Genomic DNA, 5,453 nt, shown 5'->3' with positions numbered 1-5,453 from the left:
TTCTCAATATAAATTTCATGCAAAACATAATTACGATTGAGTAAATTAATTGCGCTAATAAAAGGCCTAGAAAGCATATCAACAACTTTATTGTAGATATCTTCCTTATTCCTAATTACCAAGTGTCATTGTGGAAGAAAACCCATCGATCGGAAGTGCCTTGATTGCTGCAACTTTGATTAAGATTGCAAGTATTGCAAGGGTTGATAATCAATGTGAATAATTTTTTCCTTACCCATCAAGTAGTGTTTCATCGTTTTCACACTTTGCCCCAATGCATACAATTCCTTGCCATATGTAGGATAGTTAATTACTGCACTATTGAAATTTTCCAAATGAAAACAGATAGGCTTACCATGTTGCATGAGGACTACACCCATGGTGTAGTCACTGACATCAGTCTGAATATCAAATGACTATCTCAAGTTTGGAAGTGCGAGTACTGGAGCTGAACTGATATTTTTCTTCAATGCATCAAAGGCCTTTTAGTGTTTGCCTCCCAACTGAAAGACCTTTTTCACACTTGTCAATGTGTGCAAAGGAGTTGTTATAGAAGAAAATTTAGCAATGAATTTCCTCCAATATTGGGTTTCTCCCAAAAAACTTCTTACCTCAGTAACTGTCTTGGGCCTTGCCCAATTAAGAATGGCATTAACCTTGGAGGAATCTCTTTTCAACTCACCTCCTCCAACAATATGACCCAAGTAGGCTAAAGAAGTTTTTCGAAACAAACACCTTGACATCTTTAAATACAATTGTTCTTTCTTTAAGACATCAAGTACTTTTACCACATGCATGACATGTTCATCACGAGATTTACCGAAAATTAAGATGTCATCTAAGTAGACTATAACAAACTCATCAAGAAATGGCTTCAACGCATCATTTTAAGATGTCATCTAAGTAGACTATAACAAACTCATCAAGAAATGGCTTCAACGCATCATTCATCACACGCATGAATGTAGCAAAAGCATTACATAAACCAAAAACGTAAATAGAATTATATATATATTAAAAGAATTATATATATTAAAACTAAGAAAATATTTATAAAAATTCTTTTTTCAATTCTAACCATGAGGAATATTCTATATACAAAGTGAAAGTCATCTTCCACCCCAAACATGTTTATGCAACCATGAGGAAAAGAAAGTGACTAGATCACCTTCCAAGATCATAAATCCCAATTGATTGGAAATTTTTAAATTCGAGGTAATGACAATGATGCAAAATTATTAAAAAACTATAAGTCAAACAACGCACATAGTTAATAAGTGACAAGATATATTTTCATTTATAAATTTCTCAGGTTAAAATATAAAAATACAAATACGACATCTCCTTTTTACCTTGTTAAAATTAATAAACAATTACAATGCAAACAATGCAGATCGGTTATAAGTAGGCAGAGATCTTTTCGTTTATAAATTTCTCTAGCTGAAAAATATATAAAAGAATTGGTTCATGCTAAAATCAAATGATTTTTGCTTTGTTTCTAAGTAGAAATATTCTTATGAAACCACGCTCCATATAAAGCTCTTCTTCTGTCTCGCGGTAGAAGCTGTTGCACACGAATATGTGTGTATGGGGAAACTCTCTCACTTGTAATATCTGTATCAATCTTAATTGGTGGAGCCATAAAGAATTTTGTATCAATCTTAATGGTGGAGCCATAAAGAATTCTATGGCACACTTTGCCTACTATGAAAATCATGTATAGCTAATTGTGATGTGAAAGGGAGTGTAGTCTCAATCCTTAAGAACCTTTTTGTGGAGTGGCTTCGGCATTTTCTATGCTAAAACAAGTCGTGAGAGGGATATGTCTGATATGTACATACATTTTTCCTGCATGTGTGATTTAGCATCAATACTCAGTAGTTGTTGGGCTTTCACTGGTCACATTTACTTTATTCATAGAATTGTCAGAGCTAGCAATCATGTCTTTTATCGTTCTGTCATATAACACTTACTTTTATGGGTGATGGAGATATTAACAACATTATTGGACAAACTTCTAGGTGCATCTCTATATGGCTGGGTATTTGACATGTTCGATATACGATTTACTGGTAGCTAAAACGATTAGAGCATCTGGAGAACACTGATCACTTGACTGAGCCGCATCCCACAATGATCTCGAATCTCGGCATGTCTTCCAAGATAGGCATGTAATTGTGATAGAGATGTTAACAAAGTTATTTCACAAGCTCCCAAGATGCATCTCTTCATGTTAGGGGCTTTGGCATGTTGATATATTAGTCACCTCACGTGGAGCTAAAACGCTAAGCCATCAGTCACTAAGAGCTAATGTAGAAAGATATCCTTGATTATTTTATAGAGTAGTAGTAAATAATACAAAGGCAAAGGTACTTGGAGCAAAGGTGGGCATAGAGATTTGAGTAGGAAGGACTAAAGCTATAAATCTCTAATAATAAGTATGTCAGTAGGTCGGTTTATTTTGAGATAGGTTATCATAATTTTAATTGAATTATTGATATAGGTAAATTTTATTTATTTATTTTTTTCCAGTAAAATTCATAAATTTTATATCAGAATTAATTATTTTATTTAATTATTCTGGTTAATTAAAGTTATTAATTTAAAAATATTAAAACAATAACTATCATATCAAATGAGTTATGGTTTGTTGGACATGTGGTATTAATAAGAAATACTATTGACCCATAATATTGTAATAAAGTGGGGTGAGTTAAAAATAATTAATATTATTTTGTATTAATGGAGAAAATGGTTACATTGTTGTAACATTCTCCCTAGTTTAGGATTAGTTCCTAAAGTTTAGGGGTTTGGGTGCAACTTCCTAATTCTTAGTATTGTATTTAATGATGTAATCTTTCATTGATGAAAATAGAGTGTACGAGAGTGATATCTCTGTTTTGTGAGTGTAGTCTCTAGGTGCAGGCCACACCTGAGAGCTACATCTTTTCTTTTCAATTCTGTTCACATTTTATCTTGGTATCAGAGCTCAATTGGGTGAGCCTGATCTTTTGTCACCTTTGTGGCTGAAGTGCTTTTTTAGCTAGCTTACCTGTGTGGTAGAATTGCCTGTGTGGCTTGAAGCACTTTTGTGGCCGCGTGTACACAAGAGCTCTGTGCTCAATTGAGCAGGTGGATTGCAGAACACCTGGCTTGGACTCGGATATTTTTTTTCTGAGTAGAAAGGAGATTGGCGTGATTTTCACGCTGACAGTAGTGCTAGGAGGGGGAATTGGCGCGATTGTTTACGGATTAATCACACCAGAGCACCAGAACACCTGATTGGCGCGGAATTTTACAGATTAATCGTGCCAGCAAAATTACTCTAAGCGATTTTTAATTGGCATGGATTTTTCGCTCGGGAAAGTGTCGATACACACGGGGATGCGCCAATCTTCCTTCAAGGGGATCTACAGGAAGCCTTAACTTCGTTTGGCAGTTTGCAAGGGGTGCAGATCGTCGAAGTTGCAGATATATCCGAGAGAGGCAGATCAGATCAATTTTGATCAGATCAATTCTTCGGCTGTATTGAAAACGCCAAATTTGCTCATTGGAGCAGGATTGCCAGACACTGTAGATCGGTGGCAGAGGTGACAGATCGATCTGACAGGTATTGTTTTTTGTTGTTGGGTAGATTCATTTTGTAGATCTGGTCAGAATGAGTAATATGATGAAATCTTACCTTAACGAGTCTGGTAAACTTAATGGATCTAACTTCACGAATTGGAATTTTAAGATCTAGACCTTGCTCGAGGGTGCGAATGCTTGGTCCATAGTTATAGGCGATGAGCAGAAGCCAAACGCAGGGCCACAGGAGCAAGATTGGGAAAAACGAGAGAACAAAGCCAAAGTCTTGTTGAAGATGTCTGTGAAGGACAATGTTATTGCACACATCAGAGACTGTAAAATGTCTGCGGACATCTGAATGGAAATAAAAAATTTGTATGAGACCCAGAATACAAGCCAAGTCTTGGCACTTAAAAGCAAGCTATTTTCAATGAGGATGGACGAAAGGGAGACTGCTACTGCATTTGTTGTGTGAATTAAAGATGTGAAAGACGAATTGGGGGCCATTGGAGTGACAATGTCTGATGAAGATCTTGTTGCAATCACAATGAACGGGATGCGAGATGATTTTCAAACGTTCATCACTGGATTGTCAGCAAGGGAGAAAGCGCCCACATTTGATGATCTCATAGGGATCTTGCAGCAAGAGGAGGAGCGGCGGCAGAACTTGAACCCCCAGAGTGATGATCTTGTGTTGATGGCGAAACGACGATCATTCAAAGGAAAGCAGTCACAATAGCAATCAAAGTAGAAAGGAGGAACATCACATAAGAATTCACATTCTCATAAAGGTATGCTTGCAAATCATTCTAAAAAGAAATGTTATTATTGTCGAAAGAAGGGTCATATACAGAGTGAATGTTATAAGAAGTAAGCTGATGATGCGAAGAGGAGGCAGGCAAATGCAAAGCACAGAGGATACTTTGCTGAAGAAGAAGACTTCAGTCATGAATTTCGACTGTTCAGAGTCGACTGTGCCCTTTCAGCATCTAATGATGACGATATTTGGTATGTCGATTCCGGAGCATCCTCTCACATGACAGGTAAAAAGGAATTTTTTGATAGTCTTGAAGAAAATATAAATGGATCAAAAATATACCTAGGAGATGATAGTGGATATGAGATTAAAGGTTATGGGGTGATTTCAGTTAAGTTACCAAATGGAAAAATTAGTCACCTTACAAATGTTTTGTATGTACCTGGAATCAAGAAAAATTTGATATCTGTATCCATGATGGCTGATCTAGATATGCAAGTCGAGTTCTTCAAGACTCATTGTGTGATAAAGGATTGCAGGAATGAAATAGTTGCAACAGGCATGCGAGTTGGAAGCCTACACAGACTGGATGCAAAAAGTATACCAAAGCAACCATGGTTGCAGGAGGATCGACAGCCGAACAACTCTGGCATCAGAGGTTCGGTCATTTGAATTTGCAGGACCTCATGTTATTACAGAAGAAAGGTATGGTTGAGGGACTCCCTATCTTTCGTAATATTCAGTTAAATTGTGATGGTTGTGCCTTAGGAAAAATGCATAGAGAACAGTTTCCTGTGCATGATAGGAGGAAGGAAACAGACATTTTAGAACTAGTGCACAGTGATGTATGCAGACCTATGCAGACAAGGTCGCTAGGAGGAGCATATTATTTCTGTTATTTACTGATGACTGCACTAGATATTCATGGGTTTATTTTTTGAACAATAAAAGTCAGACTTTCCATTGCTTTATAGAATTTAAAACCTTGGTGGAAAAACAGTTTGGTAAGAGTATAAAAATTCTCCGATCTGATCAAGGGGGAGAATACAAGCTAAAGGAATTCATGAAATTCTACAAATCTCACGGGATTGTTTACCAGTATACAGTGCCACACACACCACAGCAGAAT

This window comes from Pinus tabuliformis, chromosome 5_2 (assembly GCF_031772625.1).
Source record: "Pinus tabuliformis cultivar Carrire ecotype Pingquan chromosome 5_2, CPIR1, whole genome shotgun sequence".
Lineage (NCBI taxonomy): Eukaryota > Viridiplantae > Streptophyta > Pinopsida > Pinales > Pinaceae > Pinus > Pinus tabuliformis.
This window is presented reverse-complemented; position numbering follows the sequence as displayed.